General features: G+C 43.0%; 1 protein-coding gene across 1 annotated transcript in view; it reads left to right on the forward strand.

Moving 5' to 3' along the window:
• Nucleotides 1-22,374, forward strand: part of htr4 (5-hydroxytryptamine receptor 4) — a 216,523-nt gene that overhangs the window by 11,957 nt on the left and 182,192 nt on the right. The gene's annotated exons all lie outside the window — the stretch shown is intronic.

The following is a 22,374-nucleotide window of genomic DNA, read 5'->3' on the forward strand; positions in this document are numbered from 1 at the left end:
GTAAAACTTTATGGGATAGAAAGATCTATGTTTTCTTTATTAAATTCTATTTTTCTTTTCTTTTGATGAAATGCCTGGGAAAAGGTTGGTGGTTACCAACTGATGATATGTGAGGAAAGTAACCCCTTCATTCCTCTTGCCCTTTGAAGTCACTTAATAATTAACAGGGGAAGGAACTCCTTTTCTTCAATAAGGAGCAGAGATGGTAAGATTAAGAGACTAGGGGGAATGGAGTATTGCGGGAGTGGAGAGAACCTGTGCAATGCATGGAAGTGATACAGAAAACATACAAATTTGCAACAATACTTAATTAAAGTTTGCAGAACTGAAGATCAGATTCTTTAAAACATTGGAAAACCATGACAGGATTCCAACTAAAAATTTGTAAATCATATGTTGGAACATATGTGATGCAAGTAGTCTGACTGAGTCATAGATAATTGCTACTTAAGTGACTCAATGTGATAGATGACTCTTGCAAGAAGTTTACTATTGAGATCTGTGAAACTGAATAAAATAGAGATTGGCTGGATGTGGTCCAACTGCCATTCTATCCAGAAAGATTTTCCTTATTAAATTTAGAGGCAAGGATTCAGAATGCATCACAAGAAAAGTACCTTTATTGACACAGCAAGCCATGAAAGGGAAGCCATGGTGGAATAGTGGTATTGTCACTGCTTAGTATTCTCAGAGACCCAGGATAATGTTCTGGGGAACCTGGGTTCAAACCCTACCATGGTAGATGGTAAAATTTAAATTTAATAAAAATGATGACAACCAATGTTGATTGTTATAAACACCCATTTGGTTCACTAATGCCCTATAAGGCTTTCCTTACCAGATCTGGTGTATATGTGACTCCAGACCCACAGCAACATGGTTGACTCTTTTTTTTTAAAAAAATTTCCTTGGAACAAGGGCAATAGGGATGGGCATCTCATGAATGAAAAAAAAGAGAAGATCTATTATCTCAATGCCAACAAAGGAGGATTTCTGGTGAGGGTAACACCATCTTGTCCAGGTTTGGTCAGATGCAGTAGTTGTTAAGAAGTGAATTCAATGTGGATATAGATTAGATTCTTGGCAAATTGTCCTATTTTTGGCATAAAAAGATTATTTCAACTAATAATATACAAGGACATTCTCCCCAGTTGAACCCATATCTTGGCTATATCAATTCATTATTTATTGTGAATAAGCCCAAGTTTGTATGTAAAATAATTCTATTTCATGAGGTTGTTCTATGAAATTAAGGCCAATTTCTGTTCTGTGCTTCCTGATGTAGGACTGGAGAATGATGGAAAATCATTATTTCCTTCCACCTGTCCCACCAGGACTACCATGACTACACTTTGTCCACTTGCTGCATACAGATTACAGTGGGGACAGTGCATATCTCCCCAGCAGAATTTCTTGGCATCAATCCTATTGATGCCATTTCCTGGATCCATCACTTGGAAGGTAGTTGTAATGGTGAAAGGAGATGGTTTTATGCTAGCCTACTTTCACTCAGTTCTTCCTCAAGAGCTTAGCAGCTGAAAGCCTTAGTCCCAGCCAAGGCCAACAGTTGGACATTTCTTCCAATTTCCAGGGCACGTCTGTTTTTTTGCCCCACTTCTGTCTCATCTGGTACTACAGCAGCAATGCCACAGCTGCATTGGTAGAATTTTCTTCTTCAGCAATGATGGATTCACTTTTGGTGGTCGTGATCTTGCTAAGGCCCCACCATGCATACCAAATAACCCTTAACCTATCACAAAGGGAGATGATGGTAAGTCATATTGTTGGGAGAGTTTTGTAAGAAGGGCTCAGGCTTAAGTTTGTGTTGTAGGTCACTGCTTAATTACATTTCTTGTTTTGTATTAAATACAAATAAGACCTGAAGATAGCAAATTCTGCGAATGTTACCCCACTTAAAGCAAAATCCTTCAAATTTCTTTGGCGGGTAGAACAAACAGCCAGAGAGTCAGGAGAGAAGGGACCATTTGTGGACAGATAAAATTTGTAAACTCCTTGCCTCTTTGCATGAAATGGTTATGTTTGAACTGGATGAACAACAACTCAGAAATGGCATCTTCTGGATCATGCTGTACATTCAGGAGCAGTTGTACTGGAAAGCTTTAGTGACTGGAAGCCAGTGTCCAGTGGCATACCACAGGGATCTGTGCAGGGCCCCCTATTATTCATCATTTATATAAATGACATAGATGACTATGTGAGGGGTGGGATTAGTAAGTTTGCAGATGACACAAAGATTGGCCGGGTGGTTAACAGTGAGGTTAAGTGTCTTGGGCTACAGGAAGATATAGACGGGATGGTCAAATGGGCAGATAAGTGGCAGATGGAATTTAACCCCGAAAAAAGTGAGGTGATACACTTTGCAAGGAGTAATTTGACAAGCAAGTATTCAATGAACGGCATGACACTAGGAAGTTCTGAGGAACAAAGGGACCTTGGCATGTGTGTCCATAGATCTCTGAAGGCAGAGGGGCATGTTAGCGGGGTGGTGAAAAAGGCATAGGACACTTGCCTTTATCAATCGAGGCATAGATTACAAAAGTAGATCATGTTAGAGTTGTATAGAACCTTGGTGAGGCCACAGCTAGAGTACTGTGTGCAGTTCTGGATGCCACATTATAGGAAGGAGGTGATTGCACTGGAGGGGGTGCAGAGGAGATTCATCAGGATGTTGCCTGGGATGAAACATTTAAATTATGAAGAGAGGTTAGATAGACTTGGGTTGTTTTCCTTGGAGCAGAGGAGACTGATCAAGGTGTACAAGATTATGAGGGGCATGGACAGGGGGATAGGGAGCAGTTGTTCCCGTTAGTTGAAGGGACACAAGTTCAAGGTGAGGGGTAGGAAGTTTAGGGGGGATGTGAGGAAAAACTTTTTTACCCAGAGGGTGGGGATGATCTGGAATGCATCGCCTGGGAAGGTGGTGGAGGCAGGTTGCCTCACATCTTTTATAAAGTACCTGGATGAGCACTTAGCATGTCATAACATTTAAGGCTATGGGCCAAGTGCTGGTAAATGGGATTAGGTAGGTAGGTCAGGTATTTCTCACATGTCAGTGCAAACTTGTTGGGCCGATGGGCCTCTTCTGCACTGTGTGATTCTGTGATTCTGGAAGAAGGCGGCCAAACTTGCCCAAAGTTCATCCTTAACTTTAGAAAATAAAAGAAAGACTTACACTTATGTCTCATCTTTCATGATCTCAGGACATCCTAAAGTGCTTTACAGCCAATTAATTACTTTTTAAGTGTACCCATTGCATTAATGTAGGAAACACAGCAGCCAATTTTCACTCAGCAAGCTCCCACAACAGCATTGTGATAATGACTGAATAATCTGTTCTTGTAATATTGATTGAGAAATAAATATTTGCCAGGACACCAGGGATAGCTTCCCTGCTCTACTTTGAAATGGTGCCATAGAATCCTTTACATCCACCTAAAAGGACAGATGGGGCCCTGATTTACAATCTTATCCAAAAGTTTGTCCAAGGCTAGCATTGACTAAAGCTAGTCAACCTCTTAAAGGGGAGGTACATTCTGACTGCAGCAGATGTTGGAAGTGGCTGAGAAGAAATCAGAGCAATGGAGCACCAGGCCAGGGAGATGGCTCCTAGGTTCTCAAAAGCGGCGCTGGAGACCTTAACGAAGGAGGTGAAGAGGAGGAGAGGTGTCACTTGCCCATAGGGAGCTAGTAGGTCTTCCAGACAGACACTGCGAAGACAGTGGAAGCAGTGGATAACCATGGAAGTTAATGCCAGGATTCTGGCGCTGAGTTCTGGAAGAAGTTCAATGGCCTCACTTGAGTAGTCAAGGTCAGTAGATGTATCTTTAAATGCCACCTTCCACCAACCCCATCAGCAAACTCACACACTGCTTGATGCGCCATAGCACCAACAATCACTTACCAGCAATCTCTAGCAATCAGGACTCATGCCATTTGTGTGCTGCATCTCACCCGCACACACTCACCACTGCTTCAAAACTCATATGTGAGGGAACAGCAAAGGACTAATGGGGCAGGCATGAATGACTGTCCCCACTCCCTTGGATGAGACAGTGCTCAGGATTACTGAGGCAGCCATACTGAAACTGTAGCAACAGGAGTTGTTGAAGCCATCCATGGTATGTTCTTTTGCACCTTTTCAAATCCCACTTCACCCTCATCCAACAATCTAGTATGATGTACCAGAGGTGTGCTACACCACTTGCTTTCCACTAATCCTCCCTTTCTCTCAGAACAAACCTCCCCTTCCACATTATGTTTTCAGATGCCCAAGACCCACCGCCTGGCTAGCCAGTGGTGATTGAGGATGAAGGCCCAGAAGAAGAGTGGCATATCTGAGGAAGAAGCGCTGCCACTGACACTTACAGCCACCAGTTTAGCTACTGGAAATGTGCATAACTTAGAGGCTAGTATAGAGACAAGATTTGCATGTGGTGAGTCACTGTGCATGAGTGGGCTGCAACCAGGCCAGGAAGAAAGAACAGCATATGTGTCAGCTCACTGCAGGTAGGTGGTTTTGTCACAGAGTACTTAGATGAGGATTTAATTATATGGGGTGCATACAGGATGGGCATGCACACTGAAATGTTTGGTAAATTGGCAGGCCTGTCAGTGAGCCTGCTGTCATTGCCAATGAGCATGGAAGAGTCTGGCTTCAACTTGGCACAGAGCTTGGATTCCATCCTTTTCAGCATGGAAGTGGTGGCCAACTCCATGGTAAAATTTGTGGACCCTACCATCCTGCAGCATCTGATGGCCAATGTCCCAATTTCCATTGCAGCATGAGCAAAATTTCTGTGTACTGCAGTGGGAGCTCAGTCTGAGATGATGCGATCTCAGACTTCCACCTTGCTGGCTCAGAGTGCTGCCATCATAGCTCATTACTCAAAAGGGACTTGAACAGTGTCACAACAGCCCAACAATTTGTCCTCCAGCAGATCACTACAATTTCTGAGTCACCGCCCTAGGGGAGTCGCAGTGTTTCTGAGGCACACAAGCATGCTACCCTCAGTCTCTGCAACACAACATTCAAGCTGCTACCATTACCCCTTCACCTGTACCCTCACTGTCGCCTGTCAGCCTGCTAGACCAAACTGCTGCTATCCACGTTGAGGTGCTGCAATCTGAAGTCAAGCCTTCTAGGTAGAGCTGCTTGAAGTCATCCTGCAAAACAGGCATTAAGAGAATGTAGAAAGGTGAATAGTTAAGTATTGTGTGTATATGGAAGTGTTGTTGGATAAAGTTAATATGGAATGTTTGCTCTGTGCTGTCTTTTATTTCAGGATTTTGTCTAAGAGATGTGATGGTCTGTTACAAAGTGATTGAAAGCTGGGGAAGTGTAGAGCAACTGCAATTTGGGATGCTTTCAGGAGAACCGGAGTCTGATGAGTTGCTAATGGACAGCCTGGTTGGAAAAATGATGAGCTGGATGCTTCCTCCCTGCCTTCACCCTCTCTCCTCCTCCTCCTGCGGTGGTTGGCGAAACCCTGGTGGCAAGAATGGGCTCGCATCATGACTAGGCTGTGGAAGTTGCAGCACACCACCATGAATCATGAGACACATTCCAGCTCTCCCCAAGTTGCCTCGGCAGCAGGAGCATTGTTTCAGGATGTTGATAGTCAGCTCCATGATGTTCAAACTTTAAGTATGGCTGTCATTATGGAAGCACTGTCCACATGTGGTCAGGTAGCGGGGGGGGGGGGGGTCATCAGCCATGTGACAAAGGACCTTGTTGGGCAACTTGGTGGCTCAAAAACAGCTGGAATGGCTGACTGGTGCAGGATGAACATGCACGCAATGCAGGAAGTTGTCAGAGGTGAACCTGCCACCCCTCCTCCACCATTTCTGTTATCACCCACTCTCATAGTGCTGAGGCTAGTTGTGCTACAGGGCCAAACTTTGTAGCATGAATGTTTTGCATCCCTTATCTGGAAAGCTACACAGATAATTATCGTTCTTTATGTTAAGAGGTGCTTCTTGAAAATGGTCCTGAACTTTCCTTTTATTGTTTCATACCTATAGAAAAAAAAATTGAAGTTTTGGGATCTTTTTTGATTAGTCTCCAGAAACCTCTTTAATGCTTCTACATCTCCCAAGCTCTGACTGACCTAACCAAATTTAGGGGCTTGGATTTTTCAGTTGGCATGTGGGGGTGGGCCCGACATGCCAGTGTGTAAAATGATGCGCAATGATGTTGGGCGTGCGTCCCGATGTCATCGCGCTGTCTTGTGATGTTTTGTTCGGCGGGCACATGCCAGAGTTGGCTGCCTGCCGGCCGACAATTAAATGGCCTATTAAGGCCATTAAGGAAGTAATTAAGCTCAGTGTTTATGCTGCCTGTCCAACCTTAATGTTGGTGGGCAGGCAAAAAGGCCAAACAGCCTTCACGTTTTTTAGGAAACCTCATCCACGAGCGGGATAAGGTTTCCTAAAGCTTTTATGAATTAAATACATTTTTTTCTGAAATATAAAAACATGCCCCATCTCATGTGGCACAGTCACATGAGGGGACATGTTTATTTCAATTTTCGATCCATTTATTTACTTATTTCAGAAGTGCTTCAATCTCCCTGGGGCAGCTCCATGCCTCAGGGATATTGAAGCACTCTTTCGGGTGCATGCGCAAAAGAGCGCTGGCCCTGACTTTCCCTCCGCCCCCTGCCTGCATAGGTAGTGCTGAGCACTACCGCTCACGTCTTATGCTGGGCCAACCTTAATTGGCCCACCTGTGTAAAATGGTGGCGCGGAGCCGATTGCGGGCGGCAGTCAGCTCTGTGACTGCCCCCGCCCGCTCCCACCGAGCCCACCTGCCCGCCGACTGAAAAATTCAGGCCAGGATTTTGCAGCTGAAATGGCTGTGGAAGCTTTCTTTCAATTTTGAAATTTATCTTGGGCTCATTTGAGGTGGATGCTTAACAAAAGACCTATTGTCTAGTTTTCAGGTAGCCTGTATACCCACGTACATTATGTGGGGGGCTCTGCTTTGCTAATTTGGTTATAGCTGTGCCTGACTTACACATGTAAAAACAATATTGCTGCACCTATTTTATGTCCCACTGATGCAAAAATGGAACCATTTCCTTTACAAAATCCTTTTTATTAACTTCTGAATCTTTATAGAAAATAAAAAGTATAAGACAAGACCAGACAATGTTATTGTTCACAATCTGAATGTGGTTACTGGGTTTTAAGCATTTTTGTTTTTATCTACTTGATATTATGTCATAACTTTGTGTTCTTGAGAAATGAGACAACAAGCATCAAATGGGTAGTGAGCAAAACCTTAGTATATTATATAGAGTTGAGTAACTTGGACTCAACTTAAAGCACGGGTAACATGAATGCCCATTCGCCTGGAAGAGTACGCATTTCTCAAAATGACTTACTCCCCCCTTTCTAATACACTTCCTTCTTTCTCAATTAAATTATTCAAATACAGTTTAAAAGTTGTTTCATCGGAAGAGCATGTGGAAGAGTTGCTTCTTCATTCCCCCCTCATATGCAGCTTGACAGGTAATGGTGGCAGTAATAGAGAACAGCTCTTCATGAAGAAAGAGGCAAGTTAATGTACTAATGATAAAAACCTTCCCTATACTTTGTGTAATAAAATGATATACAATAAGCAATGCTGGAACCAGGAATTAGAATGTGCCAAAAAAAGTGGTCCAGCATATTCATTTTGAGAATGATTGCATTTTTAATCACTTCCTATCTGATTGCCAAGAGAATTATTTGGAAATGGAAGCTATCCAATATTGTCCATGCTTTTCCTTTTCTTTGATACATTTGGAATTTGGAACAAATTTACATGACAAATTTTATTCTAGCTTTAATTCAAGCCAAAAAGAAGAAACAAAATCATAACTTAGGAAAATCATCATGGTTCCTCCTTAAATGGTTTTCTTGTGGGAACAACCTGAAAAAATTAAAAATCATTCCTTCCATATTTGAAACTGTGACACTTCATCCAGAGTATTTTAAAACTATGTTCCTAGTCTAGAAATTATTTTCGCAACTAGAATCAATTTTCTTCAATTTACAAGCACAAATATGTAAAAATAAAGAAATAATAACATGGAATAAGGGTTTTTGAGCCCCGCCCAGGGCAGAAACAGGGGTGGAAGGGATTTAAAAACATCCGTGTTGGTTGGTAAAGTCATTCTTAGCGCCAGCCATGTTTGCCAGTGTGGGATTGTGATTCTGCCCAATCCCTGATTATGGCCAATTATGGTACTTGGACAGTTCATTAAAGGCTCATTAATGGTGAGTTGAGGGTTTCATGGGGGCACACAGGCTACACTTGTTGTCTGAAGTGGACCAGATGAAAGGGGATGGGTACCAAGTGGAAAGCCAATCATGGCCACCCCAAGAAATTACCCCAGAGCCACAAAAGTTTCAATGGCAAAGCAGGAGGCTTAGCCAATGGTAGGCAGGTGTCCTTAATGCTGCACAGGTGACAGGGAGAATGGACATTGTAGGGAGTCATCACCCTCCTGGCATCGCAGGGGCAGAAGAGCAGAGGACACAGCAGCCAAGAACAACTGTGCAACCAGCTGAGCAAAGGGAAGATAGCAGCTGGCAGGGGCGGATGGTGGTGGAGGTGGGGGATTGGTGGTGGTGTGGGGGGCAGCAGTGGAGGAGGTGGGGTGTGCAGGGTGTCAGCAGCACCACTCTCAGGTTTTGGACCTAGTGGCAATGAGGAACATCACCCTTTACAGGGATGGTAAAGCCCTGGCATTAAGAGGGTAAGAGAGAGGACTAAGGGGCAGGAAGGATATGGAGGCCAATCCTCTGCATAGGATGAACTGCTAAAGGAGCAGCTATCTGGAGATGACAGAGTCTTAGTGCCACAGGAGACTGTGATACTCCAGGCAGATATTTATAGAAATCTGTGCTCTCATCACTGAAGATCTCACACCTCACAGCATTGGTCATTGTGCCCTGCTAGTAGCTGTCAAAGTCACAGTGACCTTGAACTTTTTCATTTCTGGTTCCCTCTAAAGATGAGCTGTGGACTTTGGTGGCATCTTGCAAATGGCTACATATCATACATCTCGCTGGTTACTGATGCCCTATATGACCGTGCTGGACAATACACTAATTATTCATTTCACAACAGATGTGGCCTCACAGGGCATGAGTTTTGCTGCCATCACTAGATTCCCAGGCATAAAGCATCATCAGTTACATCCATGTGGCAATGAAAATATCCAGTGAGATTCATTACCAGCAGGAGCTTCCACTCCCTTAAAGTTCAACTGGTCTGCAACCACAACAAAAGCTTCCTCCGTGAATGTGCTCACTTTCCTGGCTGCTGCCATGACTCTATTCCTCCAGAATTCCAGACTTTCATTCCACCTCTCAAAGTCCGGATGAATTCTTGGGGACAAGGGATATCCCTTGATGAAATAGTTACTCACCCCTCTCCGGAACCCCCAGACAGAGGCAAAGGGCTGATACAATAAATGCCATATGGTCACTAAGAAAATCATCAAGCAGGCCATTGTTCTTCTCAGTGCTTGTGCCGGTCGGCTTGACACCCGCCAATACCCTGCAGCAAGGGCCTGCTGGGCCCTCCATAACCTGGCCCTCCAGAGGGATGTAGACCTTGAGGATCTGAAATGAGACTGTTGATCTAGGATGAAGAGGAGTTGGAGTTGAGAAAGAAGGAGAAAATGGTGGTGGAGCAGGAGGATGCAGAACACCAAAGTGCCCCAACTGCTCAAAGAGGTAGCCAGGCACAGTGTGAAACATGAAAATTTCTTCAGGACGCTCAGAATGTCAGGGATCATTTGTTTCAGGAGCACAACTGAATCCCTCTGACTCAGGATGAAAGGCAGAAGATCATAAGAAATAGGAGCAGGAGTAGATAATTTGGCCCATCAAGCCTGTACTGCCATTTGAACAAGATCATGGCAGATCTGATTGGGGCCTTATTTCCATTTTCTTGCCTGTGCCCCATAACCCTTAACTCCCTTGCCAATCAAGAACCTGTCTAATTCAGTCCTGAATATATTCAAATGACTCAGCCTCCAGTCCTTTCTGTGGAAGAGAATTCCAAAGACTGACAACCCTCCAAGAGAAGTTCCTCATCTCTGTCTTAAATGGGAGAACCCCACAACCCACCTGAATTCTAGATTCCTCCAGAAAGGAAACATCCTCCCAGCATTTACCCTGTCAAGTCTCCTCAGAATCTTGTATGTTTCAATAAGATCACTCTCATTCTTCTAAACTCTGATCAGTATGGGCCAAACCTGCTCAATCTTTCTTCATAAGACAACTCCTTCAACCCAGGAATCAGCCTAGTGAACATTCTCTGAACTGCTTCCAATGCAAGCATATCCCTCCTTAAAGTAAGATGACTAAAAGTGTCCACAATACTCCAGGTACTATCTCACCAATGACCTCTACAGCTGTAGCAAGACTTCCCTACTTTTATGTTCCACCCCCTTGCAATAAAGGCTTCCTAATTACTTGTTGAACCTGTATGCTAACTTTTTTGTGATTCAGGTACAAGTACACCCAGATCCCTCTGTACTGCAGCATTCTGCAGTCTCTCATTATTTAAATAATATTCTGCTTTTCTATTCTTCCTGCCAAAGTGCACAGCTCACATCTTCTCACATTATGCTCCATATTCCAAATTTTTTACCCATTCACTTAATCTAGATATCCCTTTGCAGACATTTTGTATCCTCCTCACAGCTTGCTTGCCTAACCATCTTTGTATCATCAGCAAATTTGGCTAAATTACAGACTGTCCCTTCATATAAGTCATTAATATTGATCGTAAACAGTTGAGATCCCAGTACTGATTCCAGTGATACTCCACTAGTTACAGTTTACCAACATGAAAAGGATTCATATATCCCAACTCTGTTTTCTGTTAGATAGCCAATCCTCTATCCATACTAACATATCACCCCCAACACCATGAGCTATTACCTTGTACAGTAAACTTTTATGTGGCACCTTATCAAAAGCCTTTTGGAAATCCAAATACACTACATCTACTTTTCCCCTTTATCCACACTGCTTGTTACATCCTGAAAGAACTCTAATGAATTTGTCAAAAAATTGGATTTCCCTTCACAAAACTATGCTGACTTTGCCTGATTGTATTGTGATTTCCTAAATGTCCTGCTACTACCTCCCTAAAATTGGATTCTTGCATTTTCCCAATGACAAATGTTAAACTAACTGGTCTATAGTTTCCTGCTTTTTGCTGTCTCCCTCCTTTCTTGAATAGTGGTGTTACATTTATGGCTTTTAAGTCTGCTGGGACCCTTGCGGATTCTAAGGAATTTTGGAAGATTCATCCAATGCAAATGAAAACTAAAATCACAATTATTGCAGTAGCTTTCTTACAAGCCCACATGATTTCTTGATTTATACTTTGTTCTACAGTATAGCTACTCTCAGGTGTCAGTTAAACCACTCCCAACAGAGAGGTCTTTCCTCTGCTATTTCTTATCTCCACCCAGACTGATTCTACATTTTGATCCTCTGAACCAATATCCTTTTTTATGACTGTACTGATCTCATATTTTATTAACAGAGCTACCCCACTTCATTTTCCTTTCTTCCTGTCCTCTAAAATGCCAAGTATCTTTGCATATTTGTGGTCACTTTGCAACCATGTCTCTGTAATGGCTATCATATCATACTCATTTACTTTTATGTGTGCTGACAATTCATTCATCTTATTATGAATGGTGTGTGCATTCAGATAAAGCACTTTTAATTCTTTGTACCATTTTTTCCTACTCTGACCTTATTTGCTGGTACACCCTTATGTTTGTATGCTCTGTCCAAACTCTGACATGTGGGAGTACAGCTGTTGCTATTGATCTAATTAGAGCCCCCTTTCTTGTGACTCCAGAGGCCCTGCATCTTTCTGCCCAGCTGAGCATGGCTGTATCTCTCCTCCCTCCTCCAACGTGAAACTATTCATAGTCATCTCTGCTGCGTGTGCGATGCTCCTCACCTATTACCTCAGTAACTAAACACGTGCCTTGACCCACTGAGGTGAGAGTGTCCGTGCTGTTGAATGGTGCACCTGTCAGGTGTGATGGTACTTCCTGATTTTCACAAGGTTCCTTTGGGGCTGCAGAGGGAGAGGGAGAGGGTGTTCTTGGGTATACGCATGCACCTGTGGGAGGCACAAGAAGAAATCATGAGAACTAACCTAGCAGAGCAGAAACCAGTGCAGTGCTGCGGCTTCCAATGCAACTCAGTGCTTGCCACACCGCCAGATAGGATGGCCTTCACTGTACCCCACAACTGATGCTTCACTTTTTGGAATCACCATTTGCATCATGGGTTCCCATGTCACCAACCCCTACTTCCACCTCATCTAGAATCCTGACTCTCTCCCTTGCTTTTCCCTCCATTGCAGTTTCCCTTTGGTAGTATGGAATCCCACCTCCAGTCAGGGCCCTTTCCCAGGTCTTCCCAGTTCTTCTGCAAGGACAAAGGAGAGCATTGTGTCCACCAAGCCCGATGGAATCTGGCTGCCAGCACTCCATTGCCAGCAGCGCCACTGGGAGCGTGACTGCTGCCCATAATTCACTTGGGCCTTCACAGGGATTCCCGGAGAAAGGTAAGTGAGGCCACATGATGGGGTCATGGGAACATGACTGCTGGTGATGTTGGCATGGTGGCGGAGTGGGGTTGTTGGGCAGTCAGAAGCAAGGGCAACAGGTAACCCTCATTGGCCCCACCTTTCCCAGTGTCAGGTCCCTTGATCAGGCACTGAGTGCCTTTGAATGAGGGACTCCCCCCACTAGCAGCAAGTAAATCTGACAGGATTTGCTGGGTGATCACCCCACATGGAAAAAGGACACTCACAAGCCTTCCCATCCCAGGCTTTATTGGAAGGAGCAGGCAAGCAGTGGGATCTCTACTCCACACCCTCACACACAATCAAATGGACCCACTCTTACCACACCCCCCTGACTTCAAAATCACCTGGGGGTGGGGGGTGGGATTAAATTCCACCCTGTGGGGAGAATTTTCTGGTTGGTGAGCGGGGGCAGGGCCTGCTCACCGAAGTGTAAAATGACGCGCAATGACGTCGGGCGGGCATCCTGACATCACCGCTTATCATTTAGATTTTCAGTTCGGCAGATGGACCTTTTAAAAGGCCTTTTAAAAATTAATTGAAATAATTAAATGATTTGTCCGGCCAACCTTAAGGTTGGCGGGCAGGTGAAGAGCCCAGGCAGCCTTTGCATTTTTCATGGAACCTCATCCACGGGCGGGATGAGGTTTCATGAAGTGTTTAAAAATTCAATAAAATTTAAAAAAAAATTCATTGACATGTCCCAGCTCAAGTGACACTGTCACATGAGAGGACATGTTTTAAAAGTTTTTAATTTCTTTATTCCGTTGTTTAAAACTTAAACAAATCTCCCTGAAGCACCTCTGTGCCTCAGGGAGATTTCTGGGCTCTTTTGCGCACATGCGTGCAAGCCCCGACTAATGGGTTCCCCCCACCACCCCCCCCGAGCCTGCACAGGGAGTGCTTTGCACTTCCGGGCAAGCGTCACGTTGGGTGGGCTTTAATTGGCCCACCCATGTAAAATGGCAGCGCGGCCCCGATTGGGGACGCTGATCAGGTTCACGCCCACCCCCGCGCAACCCCCCCTAACGGGGGGGAAAATTTTGCCCTATATTTCTGAAGTTTATAAAAACACTAGGAAAGCTTATTAAAATGTATGGAACTCTCAGGGGACTTGATAGGGAGCTGCTGAGAGATTGTTTCCCCTGGATAGAGAGTATAGAACTGGGGAGGATAGTCTCAGATTAAGGGGTCAGAGTGAAATAAGGAGAAATTTCTTTAATGAGAAAGCTGCGAATCTTTGGCGTTCACTTCCTTGGAGGGCTGTGGATGCGCAGTTGTTGAGTATCTTCAATACTGAGATCGATAGATTTTTGGGTACTAAGGTGTTAAATAGAGATTGAAAGTGGTGTTGACATAAGAGTTCAGCCATGATCAAACCTAATGGTGGAGCAGGCCCAAAAGCAGGCTCAACCTACGCCTGCTCCTATTTCTTACGTTTTTAAGATGAAATAGGGAGGACCTATTTATACAAGAGTGTCTCTGTATCAGAAAAGTTTAGAAAACTGGAGAAAATGGGAAAAGTTCAAGTACTTTACAAAATAATGCTGAGAAAACAAAGTTAGCATTAAAATTTTACAACTGTTCTCAAATATCATTTTCAGAGTTTGAAACCAAGGTCCTGGGCAGAATTTTTAGGTCATCGTGCAGGCACGTGCCCCACCCGATCGGACGCAAAATAGTGCAAGATGACGTCAGGCAAGCATCCCGACATCATCCCGTGTTCACACAATATTTCGGTCAGTGGGTGCGCGCAAAAGTCGGAAGCTTGCCCACCAACAATTAAGAGGCCAATAAGTGTAATTAAAGTTGCAATTGTCTCTGATTTTTTGGGGTTCATACAACCTTATGGTTGGCGGATGGGCGAATCGGCCAGGTGGACTTTGCATTTTTCATGAAACCTCATCCAAGGGCAGGATGAGGTTTCCATTATTAATTTAAAAACATTAAAATCTATGGACAGCATTTTAATCACCTATATGTTAAGGTGACCGATTGCGATGCATGAACATTTTTTTTCCCTGACTTTAAAAACTTTAATTGTTTTCAAGTCTTCAGCTCCTTGAGGCAGGTCTCTGCCTTCAGGGAGCTTTCATTCCACTCTCGCCTGCGCCTGCGCTTACATCAGCGCCTGCTCTCCTCCCACCCCCACCCCGGCAGCGCTGAGCATTTCAGCATGCGCGTTAATTGGCCAGCCCACGTGAAGTCGTGGGTGGGGGCTGATTGCGGTCAATGGTCTGTTTCCTGGCCAATCCCAGACCAGCCGATCGCATCCACCTGCCGACCTAAAAATTCTGCCCCCCGTGTGAAAAAGCTTCAAAGGCCAAGGGGCTAATTGTCAAACCTTAGGCTGCACTATACAAACAGTTCTGTTTTTGGCTATGCCGCCTAACACATCCAGGTTTTACAATGTCCTCAACTAGTGCTCACAAATGTGGGCTGCCAGCAGGGCTCAAGATTGGTTGTTTTATTTCCCTCTCTATAGCCTGGAGATCCTAGGGCCAGTTGTAATAGCCCTACTGATACTGTGGTTAAAGTCAGCTCACTCAGTATGACTGAGACTTTTTTGTTCGGCATTGTTTGTTGCCAGGCCAGGTGGTATATTCACCCACTGAATAACTGGGAGCGTATCTGGCCCTATTTATAGAATGTCTTGTTCCATTTTATCTATATCATGTAGGCAAGAGAATTGCTTCAACAGATTGATAGGTGAAAACCTGCAATTATATTGACATAATGCAAAAGTAGAGAAAACATTTAAACTTTAAGAAAGTGGCATTAGCAACGAATCGGGCAATATTGATAAAATATTGACTCATGCATGTTGAGGATAAATCAGAGCTTGAATTGCTGAATTTTACTAAACATTAACATTTATATTGCTGCCCAGATATGTCACATCAGTTGCCAGAATGATGACTAATCTCCTCTCTGTTCTTCAGGCACAGTGCAATGAGAGTCAGTCATACTAACAGCTACATTAAAGCTATACTTCTTCCTCAAATGCTTGAAAAGCCACATTCATAGCACTCAAGAATTGTGTAAAAGTGTTTAATATTCCAATTACACTGAAAAATCATCTTTTTATTCTGGTAGTTATGAATAATTACTGTGAAATTAAGTTCTATTGCTGTACCAAATGTAGCTTTAATAGAATATGTCATGATAAAGAAAAAATAATTAGAAGCAACCATTACAGTTTTCAGAAAGATGCTTAACACACTTGATAATGTTTATTAAGGTAATGACAGGCATGATGTATGGGAAATATGCAGTAGAGGTGATGGATTTGGATTAAAGAAAATCTTCAATAAGGTACAACACAGCAGATTAAGTGGTATAGGTTTATTGGAAGAGCGAAGGGATTAGGTAAACAGGTTAAGCAAAGTAATTAACCATAGTCCACAAAGAAGCATGGACATCTCCCTCTTTTATGGGCAAGTGGTTATTTAGCTTGAAGTGAGCACTGTGCATCAAACACGAGGGAAAGTAAGGAGACAGCCCTCTATGAAATACCACAGCCAGTCTGGGGACTGAAAACCCCACCATTGATATCATTCTGCACCACACTCTAGCCATCTAGCCAACTGAGCCCCAGGTTAGGCTGCATCTCAAGTAGATCTGGCTTAGAGAAATTTAATGGAATAGAGTTGATGGTAAGTATAGAAAGTAAATGTTGAGAAAGTAGAACTTCATCTTAGGTAGTGGCATTAAACGGATGTTATCAGATGGACCACCCATTTTATGCAGTGCCTGATATTCAGCTTCATTGCAGTCAATGGAATTAAATTTCAGAGTATGTACAATGGGTGGCTGATATGATAACTCCATTTTGTGTCTTAGCCCAGAATAAATTTTATACCCCAGAATGTAATGATAAATCTGCAAAAAGCCTTAGTGAAAAATCGGTATTGTGTGCAGTTTTGGGCTCCACACTATAGGAAGGATCATGAGGCAATGGAAAAAGTTCAGCACAGGATGTTACCTGATATGAGGAAATAGGAATATACAAAAAGGCATAGAAAATTTGGGCTGTTTTGATTATAAAGGATGGAAATTTGATAGAGGTGTTTAAAATTATGAAATAAAGCAACAGGGTAAGCAAAAATAGCAGCCAGTAACGAAATGGTCGTCACACTGAATTTTGTGTGCCAGAATGAAAGCCGCAAGAACCTTCCTACGGCCTTATTCAAATCAATGTGGAGAGCTATGGGCATCCCAGTGCAGCTCAATGGTCTGTCTCCTTCAAGTTTCAGCTGTACTGACACAGAGCCAGCTTGAAGGTAAGCTCGGAGAGGACAAATGGGAGGCAAGGGGTGAACACACGGCTGTTGTGGCCTGCAGTATTAATCGTATTAATGTGAAACCTGGAGGAGCACTCCTGCACTTTTTACTTCCACATTAAAGCAAGTAATTTAAAAAAAAACACAAACTGCCTATTTCTTTAGAGATCTCCAGCTATTCTTTAAAGAAGCAATGATTAGGCCTCTGTGGAGCTTGAAAAACTGTGCAATGCAAGCACTGATTAGTTTAAACAAATTTAGCAAAAAGGGTTCTGAAATGAATGCAGGGGTCTCCTTTCAATGTCATTTCTGGTGGGCATCAAGGCAATGCTAGCATTGCCCCAAAATTGCACAATTCTTCAGCGGCAGATCATGCTGACACACCAATTCCAATATAATGAGGCCTGAGCTCTAATATCTGGGGAATATTGGGCATCATCCTTAAGAAACAGGGTATTTGCTTGTGCTATCACACTCCCTGAAATGGGCATGCCTGAATTTCTGGACTCTAAATTTATGGGAAAGACTTACAAATTTCTTTTACAGTGCTCTTGCTAATGAAGGAAGGTCAATTCTTCTATATTTTGCTATCCAAAATATCACAGTTTGACAAACTGCAAGCTTCAATTGCGCAAACCAACATCCTAAAACACCCAGAGTTAACCTACAATCGATAACTATTTTCCACAGTAAAATTGTGCGTATTATAGAAATATGTTGGATGAATTGACTTATACTTTAATTTTTCTGTTTGACATTATGGATTACTACAGTACCCTGTATTCTCTGAATTCTACCTTAAACTTTCATATAAACTGATTCCGTTAAAGGGAAGTATTAAAGGTTTAGTCTAATTTCCTAAGAGCATTTTTGAATGTTTTTACTTATGTTGCTCTCCGAATTAGCTTCTCAGCTTTCAAGACTTAGGTAAATATCTAGAATTTTAGCCTCACTCCTCACCATTTGAGGAATACTTCTTTACTTGATCAAAACTCAATCTGAATATCTAGCTTCTTGAATAACTAAATATTTGAAGGGCTTTACCATAACCCTCCAAATAGTGGAAATTATTCACCAACCTAGTTAAAATTCTGTTGAGCTTAAATGAATAGTGCCTGGTAGTTCTTACAACTGATGGCTGGAAGGTTGAAGAGTATTGGATAAGACCGACTGAATAGCTCCAGCTATTTATAGGTTCCTGTCTCCAGCATTGCAAATTTGTACCTTATGCAGGGCACGTTTTTCGGTAGATTTGTTTAAGATAAAATCTGAGTTATATTCCACAAAATCATAAGCACATTTGCAAAGGAGAGGTTTCTAATTTCATTACACATAGAATAGTTTAAATCCACCTCCAATGGAGATAGTGCTAGCTTTATAATGGAAATTTAAATAATAAAATAATCAGATCAAGTAGTATAGTCTTCAATTTGCACCGTGGTAAGGTAAGAAATTAAGTGAAACAACCTGCTCAATTATTGCGTCTGCTCATTAACTGAGAGGATAGCCTTTTACTAATAGTTACCTAATGGCTTTTAGTAATAAATAAAACCAAAAACATTGCAGTATTCTTCATGGCCCAGAAGGTTTATGAGAGTGGTCTGAAAAATGTTGCATATTTCGAACTTTTGTTAATAAAGGCATTTGGTACATTGTGGGTTGTAGCAAAGGTCCATGAATGGGCTTTACTGCACAACAAGAAAAGATCAGCAATACTTTGTACCAGGTTATATGAGGTTAATGGATGGCAAAACAATTGCAAGTTCCGAGATAGAGTCATGTTTGCTACTTATGCCATATGTGATTGTAAGAGAATATGAGAAAGATAGAATGACTTAGTGGAATAATTCATGTCATCTCTACTATTAGTATTATGCCATGTTAAATCATAAACAATATACTGTAGATGCTGGAAACCTGTAATATAAGCAGAAAATACTGGAAATGCTTAGGCCTGATAGAATCTGTGGAGAGAGAAGCACATTTTAGTCAATGACTTTTCATCAGAACTGAACAGATTGATTCTCTCTCCACAGATGTTGAATATTTTACCTGATGAATATTTCCAGCATTTTCTGTTTCTATTTGTTACATCATGGCTGTTCCATATACACCACTGTATCTACTAAATGGGAGAGAGGGTGGACCCATTTTTGTGCCGCTACTGTTTTGCTTGCACTTAAAACGAGGTGGTAGGAGGATCTGAGTTCTAGTTTGGTTAATGGACACTGGATTTCAGATTTCCAGCATTCAGGATTCTGAGTGGTAGAAGTGTGATTTAGGCCAGAATTTTTCACTGGGCGGGCGCGCACCCTACATACTCGAGCGTAAAATAGCGCTTGATGACGTCGGGTGAGCGTCCAGACGTCATCACGCACTCATGCGATATTTCGGTCGGCGGGTGTGCGCTAAACTTGGAAGTGTGTCCACCGACAATTAAGAGGGTTATTAAGCCCATTAATGGCGCAGTTAACTGGGATTTTTCACTGCTCGTCCAACGTTACAGTTGGCAGGCGGATGAATTGGCCAGGCAGCCTTTGTGTTTTTCAGGAACCCTCATCCAAAAGAGGGGTGAGGTTTCCGTTATTAAATTTTTAAAAAATCTATGCGCAGAATCTTTATAATGTCTATGCTCAGGTGACTGCTTGTGTTGCGTGGACATTTTTGTTACGGATTTAAAATTCTTTATTTGATATTTTTGAAGTCTTCATCTCCCTGAGACAGCTCTCTGCATTCAGGGAGCTTTCGGTAAGCGCTCCCCTGTACCCACACTGACTTCAGTGCTCACCCTCCTCCTGCCCCCAACCCCCAGGCAACGCTGATTATATCAGTGCGTGCTTCACGTGGGCTGGCCAATTAACGGTTGAAGGCTGATCATGGGTGGCGGTCCGGTCCTTGGCCAAGCCGATCGTGTCCACACGATGACCTAAAAATCCTGCCTTTAATGCTGTGTTGTCTTTGGCTATGGACAGATCTCCATTTTTAAGGTCACAGTTTATGTGAGAAGATGGTAGGAATCTGCACATCTCTCCCTCCAAGATACTGTTCAAACAAGGCCAATTAAAAGTTTCAAAACTGAAATTAGTACAGTTTTATTATGCAAGGCTATGCGGGGTTATGGAACCAAGGTGGACAGATGAAGTTAAGATACAAAATGGCCATTATAATAGGGGAGTAATAGTGAGGATTTCAACTTGCCCAACATTAATTGGGTTAGTCATAGTGTGATAGGTTGAGAGGGAGCGGAGTTCTTAAAATGCATCCAGGAGAGCTTTTTAAGCCAGTATATGGAAGGTCCAACAAGAGAGGGGGTGGTCCTGGACTTAATTTTAAGGAAAGAAGCTGGGCAAGTGGTAGAGGTATCAGTGGGGGAGCATTTTGTAGACAGTGATCATAACTCTGTTAGATTTAAGGTTGTTATGGAAAAGGACAAGGATGGGCCAGAAATCAGAGTTCTAAATTGGGGGAGGGCTGATTTTAATAAAATCAGACATGTTTTGACTAGGGTGAACTAAGAACAGCTGGATTTAGGCAAATCTGTGTTAGAGCAGTGGGACTCATTCAAGAAGGAAAGAGGGAGAGTACAGGGCCAACATATTCCAGTAAAGATGAAGGGTGGGACCAACAAATCCAGGGAACCCTGGATGTCGAGGGATATACAGGATTGGATAAAGAGAAAAAGAGAGGCTTATGGCAGATACCAAGGGCTCAAAACAGAAGCCCTAGAGGAGTGTAGAATGTGTGGGGGGGGAACTTAAAAGGAAATTAGGAGAGCAAAAAGAGGGCATGAAAAACATTGGCAGGTAAAATAAAGGAAAATCCAAAGTTATTTTACAAGTACATTAAGAGTAAGAGGATAACTAGGAAAAGAGTAAGGCCCATTAAGGACCATAGTGGTAATTTGTGTTTGGAGCCGGAACACGTAGGTAGGGTTCTAAATGAATACTTTGTTTCGGTGTTCACAAGTGAGAGGGACAACGTGGATATGGAAATCAGGCAGAAGGACTGTGATATAATTAAAGAAATTAGCATAGAAAGGGAGGAGGTTCTAAATGGTCTGGCAGGCTTAAAAGTAGATAAATCTCCAGGCCCGGATGAAATGTATCCCAGGCTGTTGAGTGAGGCAAGGGAGGAGATAACAGGGGTGCTGGCAATAATTTTTGATACCTCTCTGGCACAGGAGAGGTGCCAGAGGACTGGAGGACAGTCAGTGTGGTACCGTTATTCAGGAAGGGAGGAAGGGATAAACCAGGGAACTACAGGCCAGTCAGTCTAACCTCAGTGGTGTGGAAACTATTGGAAGCAATTCTGAGGGACAGAATTAATCTACACTTGGAGAGGCAGGGATTAATCAAGGACAGTCAGCATGGTTTTGTCTGACCAATTTGATTGAATTTTTCGAAGAGGTGACCAGGTGTGTAGATGAGGGCAATGCATTTAGCCTAGTCTACTTGGACTTCAAGGCTTTTGATAAGGTCCTGCATGGGAGACTGATAGCGAAGGTAAGAGCCCAGGAGATCCAAAGCAATTTGACAAATTGGATCCAGAATTGGCTGAGTGGCAGGAAGCAGAGGATGATGGTCGAGGGGTGTTTTTGTGACTGGATGCCCATGTCCAGTGGGGTTCCACAGGGATCGGTGTTGGGTCCCTTGCTGTTTGTGATATATACAAACGATTTAGACTTGAATGTAGGAAGGTTGATCAATAAGTTGAGGGATGACAAAAAAATTGGTGGGGTGGTAAATATGAGGAGGATAGCTTTAGGTTACAGGAGGATATAGATGGGCTGGTCAGATGGGCTGATCAGTGGCAAATGGAATTTAATTTGGACAAGTGCGACATGATGCACTTGGATGGGACAAACAAGGTACGGGAATACACGATGAATAGCAGGACCTGGGAAGTACCAAGGATCAGGGGGACCTTGGTGTACATGTCTACCGGTCCCTTAAGGTAGTGGGACAGGTAGATAAGGTGGTTAAGAAGGCATATGGGATACTAACCTGTATTAGCCGAGGCATAGAATATAGGAGCAGGGATGTTATGCTGGAACTGTATAAAATGCTGGTTAGGCCACAGCTAGAGTATTGCGTGCAGTTCTGGAATCCACATTATAGGAAGGATGTGATTGCAGCAGAGAGAGTGCAGAGGAGATTTACCAAGATGTTGCCTGGGCTGGAGAGTTTTAGTTATGAGGAGAGATTGGATAAACTGGGGTTATTTTCCCTAGAGCAGAGGAGATTGAAGGGGAACATGATTGAGGCGTATAAAATTATGAGGGGCATAGATAGGGCAGACAGAAAGGAAGTTTTCCCCTTGGTGGAGGGATCAATAACCAGGGGGCATAGATTTAAGATAAGGGGCAGGAGGTTTAGAGGGAATGTGAGGAAGAATTTTTTCACCCAGAGGGTGGTGGGAATCTGGAACTCACTGCTGAAAAGGTGGTAG

This window comes from Carcharodon carcharias, chromosome 8, assembly GCF_017639515.1.
Source record: "Carcharodon carcharias isolate sCarCar2 chromosome 8, sCarCar2.pri, whole genome shotgun sequence".
NCBI classification, from domain to species: Eukaryota; Metazoa; Chordata; class Chondrichthyes; order Lamniformes; family Lamnidae; genus Carcharodon; species Carcharodon carcharias.